Genomic DNA, 13,517 nt, shown 5'->3' with positions numbered 1-13,517 from the left:
AAAATATGAAGAGCAAGTTTATAGTAAAAGAAGTACAAATGACTTTTAAGCATTTGAAGAGATGTTCAATCTCAGTCTTTATAAGAGAAAAGAAAGTTATACTAACTATACCATTATATATATAAGTATATATATATATATATACATGCAGTACTGTTGTGTTTATGTGTGTGTGTATGTATGTATGTATATATATGCACTTTGTATATACAGTCATTATTTGATATCCATGGTGGATTGGTTCAAGGACCCGCTGTGGATACAAAAATCTGCAGATGCTCAGTTGCCATAGGTGGCCATCAGTATCCTTGAATTCCACATCCATGTTTCAACCAACCTCAGATCATAAACATAATAAAGAATCTGAGGTTGGCTAAATCTCTGGATACAAAACCTGTGGATACAGACAGACGACTGCATATATTTACTGAAAAAATCCACATATAAATGGACCCATGCAGTTCAAACCCATGTTTTTCAAGGGTTAACTGTGTATGTGTATATATATGTATATATACATGTATGTATATATGTGTATTATATATGTATGTGTATATATGTATACACAAGATATATATATAGTATTTGTATATGTTTATATCTTTTGAAAAATGGAAAGATAAAACATGAAATTTTTAAATGGTTACCTTTAGGGAATGGGAGGTTTTATCACACGATATTGAAGATTGTTTCCTGTGCTATACAGTAGGACCTTGTTGTTTATCCTTTCTATACATAATAGTTGGCATCTGATAATCTCAATCTCCCAATCCATCCCTCCCCCAGCCCCTCTCCCCCTTGGCAACCACAGTCTGTTCTCTATGTCTGTGAGTCTGTTTCTGTTTCATAGACAAGTTCATTTGTGTCATATTCTAGATTCCATATATAAGTGATATCATATGGTATTTCTCTTTCTCTTTCTGACTTACTTCACTTAGCATGATAATCTTGGGGTCCATCCATGTTGCTGAAAATAGCATTCTTTCATTTTTTTTTATGGCTGAGTGGTATTCCTCTTTATATATGTACCACATCTTCTTTATCCATTCATCTGTCAATGGACATTTAGGTTATTTCCATGTCTTGGCTATTGTGGATAGTGCTGCTATGAACATAGGGGTGCATGTACCTTTTTGATTATAGTTTTACCCGGATATTACATTCTCTGACTTTTATAGGCGATAGGGGGTCAAGAAGTACAAGACCATGAATGAAAAGACCAAAAGATGTACAAAGACCAATGAACTATTAAATGGTAAAATTCAGCAAAGTTAATTTACAATTTATAATCATGAACTTTGACGGTTAATATAATACATTGTTACAAACAGATCTGTGACATATATATGAATAATATATTTTGAAATCAATCTCTCAGAAGAAAAACATTTCTTTAAATTTATTGTTATAAAGTTTCTACATGAAAAAGAATATTTAATGCTTGAGTTTGAATTTAAAAGTCGACAGCCAGTTTATTATTGATATAAAATTGAGGGTCAGAAGAAAATATTTCCAAATGTCAAGTTCTAGAATCAATCTAAGGTGTGTGTGTTTGTGTGTGTGTGTGTGTGTGTGTGTGTACTCTCTCTCTCTCTCTGATGAAGTATTTTGTTGTAAAAGAGTGATTGAGGGTGTTTGGTCTACAAATTTTGTTTTGGATTTTAAAATTTATGAACTATCTGTGAAATAATAATTGCTTTAAACTTCTTTTAATCCATATAACACCTAGTTTGTAACTGAATTGTGGAAAGATGTATATGCTTTCATTTTCTTATAATTATTTCAGCATTTACTCCCAACAAAATTGTTTTCGTTTTTGTTTTTTTAAGAGCAGAAACTTAGCTTTCTCTCCTTTGTTTCAATGCTTAGAAAGAGAGGTTTGTCGATAAATATTTCTTAAGTTGACTTCTTTTGCTTGAACACACATAAACCATTTAAAATAACTAATAAAAGAGAAATATAGGCAACGTTTAACTAACCATTTACCACATAAGAAACAGCATGCTAAACTTGTAGCAAGTATTATCTTATTTAATTCCTAAAATATTATTTGATGTATTATTCGTCAAGTTAAGATTCTGTGGGCTAAAATTTACAGAAAACTAGAAGTAACAGTAGCTTAAAGAAGAGAAATGCTTATTTCCCTCAAAAAATCCTTCCAACTGACTGTTTCATTGTGAGGGCCTGGGGATGGTGGGATGCTGTTGTTGGGAAGGAAGACTGGGAAGAAAGGGATGAGGAAGAAGCAGCAAAAATGGGGTGAACCAGCAGATATCCAGAAGCAGATACCTGGCAGCTTTCATCTGTCAGAATTTAGCCACATAAATAAATAAAAGAGAAGGAAAAAGTAAGAAATGTAGTCTTCATTTTTGAAGATTATATATCTAGAAATAATTCTCTTTATGAAGGGAGCAAATGGATATTGATGGACAATGAGCATATTTACTCATGTATTTTAGGAGGATGTAATCAAGAGTTGGAAAACTGTTATTTCCCTAAGCTGATACAATTAATAAATGGTGGAGTCTGTTCAAAAAATTTATCTGTAGATACAGTTTTGCATTTTAAAAATGTTTTTAACTTAGAAATTCTGATGACTTCACATTGGGTTTATTTTTATATTATGTGTTGACGGGTACCAGAATTATAATGGGAAAGAATGTCAACTATAAAACATGAAACACAGAAAAACGTCACAAAAACACCTTAATCCTACCAATCAGAAACAACAGTTGCTATTGATTTTGTGTGCATTACCTTCTAAGCTATTTATTTGTGGTTCTGTGTGTTCCTCATGACCTATCATGTAGAGAGAAATTAAAACTTTAAAGAATCAAGTTATAGTTTTAAGTTGTACTGTGTAATTAATTTATGGCATATATTCATATTATCTATATAGACCTCTCAACATACTTCATTTGCGGTGCTTAAATGGATAATCAATAAAAAAGTAAAATTTAGGGCTTCCCTGGTGGCGCAGTGGTTGAGAGTCCGCCTGCCAATGCAGGGGACACGGGTTCGTACCCTGGTCCGGGAAGATCCCACATGCCGCAGAGCGGCTGGGCCCGTGAGCCATGGCCGCTGAGCCTGTGCGTCTGGAGCCTGTGCTCCGCAACGGGAGAGGCCACAACAGTGAGAGGCCCGCGGACCGGAAAAAAAAGTAAAATTTAAAAAATATGAAGAATATTAAATAGTAGATCAGGTGGAGAGAACAAGTGATTGGACTAAATGGTTCATAGTTAAAAAGACAATTTGTTCTGAGAATCCAAACATTTCTTTACTTTCTCTATATTTAGTAAAAATGATCTTACATTTATTTCAATCCAGACTATTTTTTGCTAATTCCCAGGAAAATCTCAGTACATGTATTATTCACTAAGTCTGAATAAATGTTTTGCAATTTCTTGACAATAAGTGCTTGCATAAATTCAAGATGGTTTTGTCAAGATCTTGTTCCAACAGCACCTCTTTGAAAAGAGTCTGTGAGCTGTAAATAAGAAAATTGATTTATTATATAACTGCACTTCATGACATACAATTTAAACAAGTTTCTTTAATTCATTATAGTGACGATGAAATGTTTATGCTTTTCACCTTAAAATTTGGTAATTGAATTAGCATATGTAATAGATGTTACTAATGCTTATGACTATCCAGATTTTCTTTTCTTCCTGAGCACAGGGAATATAAATTTTAAGCTTTCTTACAACACAGTGGGAACATGTGACTATTTCTGGCCAACGAGCTATAAAAAATTAGTAGGTATTATTTCCAGGATGAAGTATAGAACAATTGTTGGGAGTTTACATATTCTCTTTTCCCAAGTTGCAGGAAATGGCAATCATACTGTTGAACCACAGTCAACCTGGATTTAGAAGTAGCTACTTCGAGCCTTGCTCCCAATTACTGTCCAACTCTCTTGCATTGGGCATTTAGTGTAGATGAGAAAAAAAAGATTTTTGTTAGTTTAAGACATTGAGATTTTGGATTGTTAATTTTTCTGGCAGTGAAACTAGAATGTCATGATTAGTACAACTGGGAATAATTGAAGCTTTAAGTTTTATATTTTCTCTTTATTTAGTCTCTGAAATCATAGAATAAAGGAGTCTTGAATATAATACTATCTTATGTCCAGTTTTTTTCTGGTGGACCACCAAATTTTCTTATATTAGTTTATAAAAATGTAATTAAAAGTTGAATTATAAGTAAATATGTTACTTATATACATTTTATTGTTCTACATGTAGCTACTAATCTGATGTAGTATTTTGGCATAAGGTTTAAATAACGATCATAGAATCAGAGAGACAGAAGACATTCACTTGTTGACTTACTATGATAGGCTGCAAATTTATTCATGGATATTTTCAACATTCATACTTAAAATTGAAATTTTATAACTATAACAATGGCATCTTGTTGTTTCTCATTCAAAGTTTCTGGTCAATAAATTTGTGTAGACACTAGGAAAAGCAGAAATCAGACGGAAAACCAAATTTCTTGTATATTGCATTATTTTAAGGGGAAAAAATCCAACTTTTCAATTCACAGCCAAAATTTGATTTTAAAGTACTGAATTTGAACATAATTATGCATCTGTTTGAGTATGAGTTGTTGCTTTGAAGGTTAGAAGCAGAATTAAAAAGGAAAAGCAGAGATGAAATCTTTCCTCATTATTTCAGGTGGTACAGTAATCTTTCATGAGTTATTTAACTTATTCTTCTTACAAAGTCTGATATTTTGTCTCAGGTAGTTTGGTTGGATTTTCTTTGTAAATGTGAGAGATGGAGAATTATACTGTCCCATTCAATTTGACTTTAATTTCAAATAATCCAAGTGTAAGTAGAGTGTTATATTTAAAACTAAGGCTATAGTAATGTTTACTATAAAACCCTCAGCTTTTTCCAAATAGGTTTCTGTGAGAAGTAAGCCCTAACATCCTTAGACATCCATTAGATATAGTAAACTAAGTGCTTTCCTATGCATCTAGAATGGTGCTAGTTATGTACTATTCTTTAAAAAATTGAGAAAATAGTCATTTTCTGTGTTCAGCAGAGTTGAGAAAGCCTTCAAGAATCATTCTGTGTTACATATAGGATAAAGCCCAAGCTTCTTAAAAGGGCATGTAAAACCCTCATTGACCTTGAACATCTTGCCCAGATTTGTTGCTGGCCCCTGACTGTATCCTACAAGAAATGGCTTATACTTCTCACACACTCACAGTGATGCTTCTCATTTCCACTACTTGAAATGTTTGTTTCTTTCAGTTCCAATTAAAAGCTTAATACATATACATCTCTTCCAAGAAACCATCAGTGATCTTCTTATCCAATAGATTAGCTTATTGCCCGTTATTCTTGTTAAGGCTTGTCCAGCAAGTACCAGTCAGCTCCACTAACCTTTTAGTTTTTATTGTCTCCTCTTTTCAAGTGCTAGAGAATTAGTATAAACCAGTGTGCTTCCACCTGTACTTCACCTTTATCTACCACTGTGAGGATCTTAGTAACTGGGAAAAGCTACGCCATGTAAGAGGTTAGCACCATCCCATTTAGCACCAACATTGTGGTCCTTGTTGACATCTGATCAAATGACACAATTCTTAAAGCTCATTTTGAAGACTGCTCTCTAATGGCATCTCCGGTTCCAACTCTCTTACTTTGTAGTCCAGTCACACCCCACCCCAGAAAAAGAAAAGGATGAAGAAAAAAGGACTTAGGACTTAACTGCAGCTTATTAATTTGGGAAGTAGTCTTAGGAAGCACAAATGAGTGAGTAGGGAAAGTGAGACGATGAAATAAGGATAAAGGTGTGTCAATAGCATTTTACCACTGTGGGAAACAGGGACTCAATCCCACTGGGGACGCTCTGTGAGAACCCATACGGCATACACCTCACAATGGTTGAGGGCTTCTTCCAGTGTTGGTGTGCTAATTTCCCAGTTTCCACCTTGAGCCTGCAGTGGTTGTTGAAGTAAGTGCCCAGCCCAAAGTGCTGAAAAGCCTTTAGGCAAAGGCTTTCAGGTGAAGCTATCAGCTTGCTGGACACTTGGACCATAGCTACAGGTGAATTAAAGTGGGTTGAGCTGATACAGGGCATGGCAGTAACGGTGTCTGCTATGTCGCCTCAAGACTTCTTTGCATAATGTCACATATTATAACTATCAGTGATTATATTTTCCATGCTAGACTAAGAAATTTGAAAGAGAGAATTATGCATGAAAGTCCCCGGCACACGTTGTTCAGTGTGATAACTGTTAACAAGTCCTATACATTCAATTTCCCAATTGGTTCTTAAATTTACTTTCCAGTCTCTCCCCAGAACTCTACCCACTTCCCCATTTTTTCTACTTGAGTATTAGAATACTTTCCTAACCGACTTTCCTATCCTTTGTCTTGCTTTCCCCTTATCAACTGCACCATTGTTGCAGTGTTGATCCTCCTAAAGAGTCCACTGCTTCAAGTTCTTAAAATAATATGAAAGCTTCTCATGTTGTATATAAATAGCTGCCATTTATTAAGTAGATATGTATATGATCAATTCAAAGCACTTTGCAAAACTCATCTTACAGTCTTCCCAACTGAAAACAATATTCTCTTAAGAAAATATCTGTCTTTTGGGAAAGAGAAAGTTATAAGGGCTTTGCTCTTTGAAATGTTTATATGTAACATAGGCTGCACCAGCTTTTAGTGCGAAAATTTACCGAAAATTGAATTTCGGTAATATAAGTAACTCATATTTCTCTGGGTCTGATCCCCACATGTTGCATTAGGACCTTAGCAGTGTGGCACTCTATAAAATTTCCTCCAATATTTCTGAGCATTCTTTAGGAGTGATCCTTGTAAGTCTCTGAAACTGATTTGTCAGCTCCCGTGGGACACAACAGCTTCTGTAGATGCTGCTGATGAATTACAGTCCTCAGAGTGTCTACTAAATATGGCAATGTGTGATGAAACAGCATCTTCCTTGTTTTTGTTTTATTTTATTGAAAAATAGTATTATTTTATGCCTGGGTACTTTACAGCATTTTTATCTGAAAATATATTCTTTTAAGTTATTATTCACAGGCCTCTCTCTTGCTCTGGGAAACACATTAGTTCCTGAGAGGTTGAATTTGAAGCAAATGTGAGAGGCAGAGCTCTGCTCTTCTCAGAAACAAACTTACTTTTTCATGCTGAGAATGTTGTGACTCGACCATGCCTTTCCATGTGCCTATCAAAAGGCTCTGCATTGGCTGGTCTGTTCTCGGAGTGACAGCAGTCTTGAAGCAGGACCTTATTTCGCTGCCCAGGAATTGAACCTAGCCACTAGTCCACCAGGGGCTACAGGCTAGAAGCAAAGTTCCCCTGGCTCTTGCCCCTTTTGAAAAATGAATTTCTCAAGGAGGCAAAAACTGCAAAAACAGGTACAAAGCTTATTATTACAGACACAACACAACGTATGGGAGAGCACACAGTTTACTTATTTAAGTGAGAAGTAAGGCAGAAATACATACCTGGAGAGGAACACAGGCTTCCTGAATGAGGAGTGCAGTAAAGAGATGATTTGTCACTTATATAGGACAGTTCTTCCAGGTCTTTGTTTACCTTTAGCCAATTATCTGGTTTCTCTTACACATCTGACCTGCCCTAGCACCCTTCCCAACAACTGTGTGTAAATTTTTACTAAGATGGACTCCAGCACAGAGGCCTGTGTGGGTATGTCCACGTTTATTATGGGGTGGTACCGCCTCCCTTTTTGACTCCCAAGGAGCCTGCCTGTGCATGTGCAGTGGGGGAGGTTTCCTTGACCTCAGGAGTGGCCATCTAATGTCTTTACTCCAGCAGAGCTCAGTTCCTGCCATTAAATTTGTCCTTGGAGTGTCTAGGGAAAAAAAGTTTCAGTTTTGCTCTGCTTGACAAATATCAGCTGTCCAGCCCAGGGGCCCATCTATCCCCTACCTCAGGTCCACCAGTTTATGTATATGACATAGTCTTATCTGCATATCAGAGGACAATGTGGCTGAATTTCAATTGTATTTTCTGCTGTAAAATATTTCTTATAACTTTTATGATATAATAAAACAAGAAAATCAAAAGTGCAATACGTTACATAGTTTCACAATTTTCATATTACCTTCCAATCCATATTTGAATGTATACAACATATATGTTAATTTTTTATTAATTGGAGTATAATTGCTTTACAATGTTGTGTTAGTTTCTGCTGTACAATGAAGTGAATCAGGTATACGTATACCTATATCCCCTCCCTCTAGGACCTCCCTCCCACCACCCCATCCCACCCATCTAGGTCATCACAGAACACTGAGCTGAGCTTCCTGTGCTTTATAGCATGTTCCCGCTAGGTATCTATTTTATGCATGGTAGTGTATATGTGTCAATCCTAATCTCCCAATTCATCCCACCCCGCCATCCCACCCTGTGTCCCCATGTCCGTTCTCTACATCTACATCTCTATTCCTGCCCTGCAAATAGGTTTATCTGTACCATTTTTCTAGATTCCACATATATGCATTAGCATATGGTATTTGTTTTTCTCTTTCTGACTTACTTCACTCTATATGACAGACTCTAGGTCTATCCACATCTTTACAAATGACCCAATTTCATTCCTTTTAATGGCTGAGTAATATTCCATTGTATATATGTACCACATCTTCTTTATCCATTCATCTGTCATTGGATATTTAGGTTGTTTCCATGTCCTGGCTATTGTAAATAGTGCTGCAATGAACATTGGTGTATATGTGTCCTTTTGAATTATGGTTTTCTCAGGGTATATGCCCAGTAGTGGGATTGCTGGGTCATATGGTAGTTCTATTTTTAGTTTTTTAAGGAACCTCCAGACTGTTCTCCACAGTGGTTGTATCCATTTACATTCCCACCAACAGTGCAAGATGGTTCCCTTTTCTCCACACCCTCTCCAGCTTTTTTGTTTGTAGATTTTGTTTTATATTTTCTGCTGTAAAATATGTTTTTTATAATTTTTGCATACTTCTGATTTTTTATTCAGTTTGGTGTATACACACAAGATCTACATTTATGCTATATATATATATATATATATATATATATATATATATTTTTTTTTTTTGGCCGTGCCACAAGGCATGTGGGATCTTAGCTCCCCAACTAGGGATCAAACCTGCGCCCCCTGCATTATAAGCACAGAGTCTTATCCACTGGACTGCCAGGGAAGTCTCTATAAGTTTTATTATATAATAAAACAAGAAAATCAAAAGTGTAATACATTATGCAATTTCACAATTTTTGTATTACCTTCCAATCCATATTTGAATGTATATATCATATATATTAATTTTGTAAAGCTAAAAGGAATAGAAACTTTATGAGAATAAGCTGATTTAGTTCCCATATATTTGAAAGTCTGTTTTGAAGCGTACGTTTCTTACAATGCATAATATGATATATAAATACATTATGCTGATGTGCACTGTGGGAAGATTGTGCGTTTTTTTTAAGGCAGAAGAGACTATGGTACATGACTGACTAAAGATCAATTCAGAAACATGTATTCATATTGAGAGAATTCAGAGTCATTGTTGAGTAAGGTCTTAGTCTCTTCAATAAAGGCTTTTCACAGAAACCTACAAAGCCATATTTGCCACAGTTCTACCAGGACTGGCATAGAATTTAGAGAGCTGGATTGTATCTTTCAGAAGTCAAGCTTTCTAGCATAGTTAATAGATTGTTACTTTTTGAAATAGCCTCATCCTACTGTGGAATAAAAAAGATATCCTTCAAAGAGAAAACCTATAATGGTCCCTTGTCAGGGAGATCATGGAAAGGATTTTGGTTTAAGAGTACATAACCCCCAACACCCGTTGCAGCCCTAAGTTTCTATGAATTAATGCTATTTTAGTTCCTTTCCATAAATCATATCTCTAACATGATTTGTTTTCAATTTACCTACGTGTTTGCTGTAGAACTTGCTCCGGGTTACCTTGAATAAAAGAAAGGTCCATGGATAAATAATGGTATTAACAACACAATGGGATTTTTAACACTGAACACTCAACCCACCAAGAGAAGAAACTATTATTGAAGCTAGCCAGAGACGTAACTGTGTAACAGAAAATCTTCAAGTTAGGTAATCCACAGCCAGGTGATTAAAGCATTACTAGACTGGATCTTGGAATTTGAGTACAAAGTTAATAGAATTGAGTTTGAGTGAATGCTCTTAAGTGATTTTATGATTTGTCCCAGCAACATGTATGCAAGGCACTGGAAAACTAATGTTATTGGGTAATTCTGCTGGTGAGATAGAGTAAAAGAGCTGCAGAAATTATCCAGATTCTATGTTAGGTCTAGCAAATCGAAATTTCCGTCAAAATTAGTAGGGGCACTTCAATAACAGGAAACGTCCTCACAGCTGAGGATATTTAAAGGACTATTGAATTTTAGTAAGTAGTCTTGGTTCAGTCACTTTTTATTTCTTTTATTTATGTATTTATTTATTTTATAAATTTATTTATTTATTTTTGGCTGCAATGGGTCTTCATTGCTGCATGCGGGCTTTTCTCTAGTTTTGGAGAGTGGGGGCTACGCTTCATCACATTGTGCAGGCTTCTCACTGCAGTGGCTTCTCTTGCTGCAGAGCACGGGCTTTAGCCACGTGGGCTTCAGTAGTTGTGGCACAAGGGCTCAGTAGTTGTGGCTTGCAGGCTCTAAAATGCAGGCTCAGTAGTTGTGGTTCACGGCCTTAGTTGCTCTGCGGCATGTGGGATCTTCCTAGACCAGGGCTCAAATTCGTGTTCCCTGCATTGGCAGGCGGATGGATTCTTAAACCACTGCATCACCAGGGACGTCCCAGTCACTTTTTTTAATGAATTACATTAAACAACTGATGTTACCTCCTCATGTGCAAAGTGGGGTTATTAATAACAACTTACTAGGGCCATTATGAGGATTTTAGTAATTAAATGTGAAAATGCTTTGTACAGTAGGAAACTCATTAAGTTTTAAGTGAGCCTGAAACTGTTAGATAAAAATGAGGAAGAGTATTACTGCTTTATATAAGGACTTTTGAATCATTCTTGACATGCTTGCTTTAACGTAAGCACCAGGTCATTTTGACTTCTTTGAAGAAAATGTTTTTTATTTACATTAAGTTTGCTTAACAACACCTTTATTTCATCTGTGGTTCTTGTAAAATCATTAGCCACATCTCCTACCTAATGTTTACCATAATCCTCTCCTAAGTCTTGTATCCCATTCGATCCTGTTTCATTATTTCCTCAAGGTATGCCCTACATTTAACCATCTCATAACTCATCCACAAACCTGGCCACTGTCTACCCTGATCAGTCATGTAAGTAGAAGCTGAAGGATGGAGAAATGAGGTTTGACTGAAGGATAGAATGAGATTGAGTTGTGGGAGGGATAGATAGAGGTTTGGGTAAGGGGTCAAGTTTTAGCATGTATTTTTATACACTGCTTGATTTGACAAAGAAAAAAAAAAAAAAGAAAGAGCAAAATAACCCCCTCCCCAGCCTTCTTATATTTGATTGGGCTCATTAGAAAAATAAAAATGGCCTATGTTATTATATATACATCTTCTAAAAGTTGAGTTGAAAACAACTTTGAGGCTAGTAGGTATTCATAACATCTCTTGCTTTCCTCCTTTACCATATTTTTCCTCTTTTTTTTTTTTTGCAACCAGTAAATTGTGCCTGTAAGTACCACTTAATGGATGAAGTACTTAAATATTTATTAGCTCAAGGTACTTGGGATCTTTGACCTGAGGTAGCCTTTCCCCAAGTTAACTTACGCATTATGAGTTTATGTTTAAGGAAACAGTACCATTCCTATAAAATTGTGATTCCACATTGAAGATGGCATATTTTACAAAGAGATGATTCTTTGTATATACAGAATGCATGCAAATGGACTTCCATAAAATGTGAATGAAGCCTGATTCATGGCTGAATTTCAAAGTCGTAACATTTATCTTCAGTAGGCTGAAGATAAATGACATGTTTATTCCATTCTGATTAATAAATTAGTAAGACAGAAGTGGGTGTCTCAGGAGTTTTCACTTCAGAATCAGAGACAGGATTTCAAATCTGAGATCTGTATCTTATTAGTTGTGCTTCTTGGACAAACTACTTATTCATCTGAGTCTCAGTTTCTTTCATCTCAAAACATAGAATAAAATGTTTCACCAAATAAACTTTCTAAAGATTGATTTAGAGATAAACTAAAAAGGCCTAAGAAATAATAGGTACTGAACATGTATTAGATTCCTTCAACAAACATAAATTAATTATTAATTATAATGCTTTTATGACTACATTGAATTTAGGTTCATTAGCATGTTTTAAAAAGTGAAATGTAATTTTTATAATATTGATATATAGTAATAGCTAATTTTATTAGAGAGCTTTGCTGTATAAAAAGTAAATTTATGTAGATTATTTCATTTGATTCCTAAATAATGCTTGTGAGTTTAATTAGTAAATTAAAAAATAATTACATAATTTTACAAATGAAAAAACTGAAGCTCATAAAGAGATTTGACTGAAATCACAAACATAATGAGTGACACAGGACAAGAACCCAGGCATTTTTGCCCTCAGATTTCAATATTTCCACCAAAATATGCTATACGTTACAATAATTTTTTTTGTTTTAGGGAAATAGTTCTTAGAAAAAATGTTTATCTTACCACAGAAAGACAACAAAACAGCAAAATGTCTAAGCATTGTCAAGAAGTTTCCATCAGTCATCCATTTGTCATCAAAGACCTGATGACAGAATAATAAAAGATGATCCTCTTCTTGTTATTCTATACAAATCAAGAAATATGTTAATATTTTTCCAGTTCTGTACTCTGAAACTAATTTGTTACATAGATTGCTTTCTATTAAGTGACACAATATTCATGCATGAATTGGTATTTACAACTTTTTATGTTCATATAGTAGATCAGTTTGGTAATTATGGATCAAAGTTCACAATCTGAAATGGGTCAAGTGATTTGTAATGAGATGTTTAATTTGTGAGACAGAAAAATAAAAATGTGTACTTATATTTAATGCCTCTACAATTTAAGAGTCAACTCATATGTATACAATCAACCAGATCCCGGTCCCTTTCTACGTTAGTCTATTACTCTATTCCATGAAATGTAATAAGGTGGAAAGAAAAACTGCTTTACCTACTTTGAAATAAAAGTAGATCTTAAAGACAAAAATATGAATATTAAAAATTTTCTGAACTTCCTTATTCTCAGGAGAGCTTATTATAAAATCTGAATGGCATACTGATTTGTACCTTGTAAGTCTTCATACACATGATATTTTACATCTAGGCTTATTATTAGAACCACAAATTAAATGTCTATTAAAAGTTCAATCACTATGCAACATGACAGTGTCCAAGGGAATTCTCAATAGTTTAAAAATCAAGAGGAATATCAGCATAATATAATGTGTGAAGCATTTTATTAGGTAGACAAAAACAGACCAAAAAAAAGAGAAAGTTAATATTATATAT

Source organism: Leucopleurus acutus (genome assembly GCF_964270905.1).
Source record: "Leucopleurus acutus genome assembly, chromosome: 5".
In the NCBI taxonomy this organism is placed as follows: domain Eukaryota; kingdom Metazoa; phylum Chordata; class Mammalia; order Artiodactyla; family Delphinidae; genus Leucopleurus; species Leucopleurus acutus.
The sequence above is the reverse complement of the archived record's forward strand: the minus strand, read 5'-3'. Positions refer to the sequence as shown.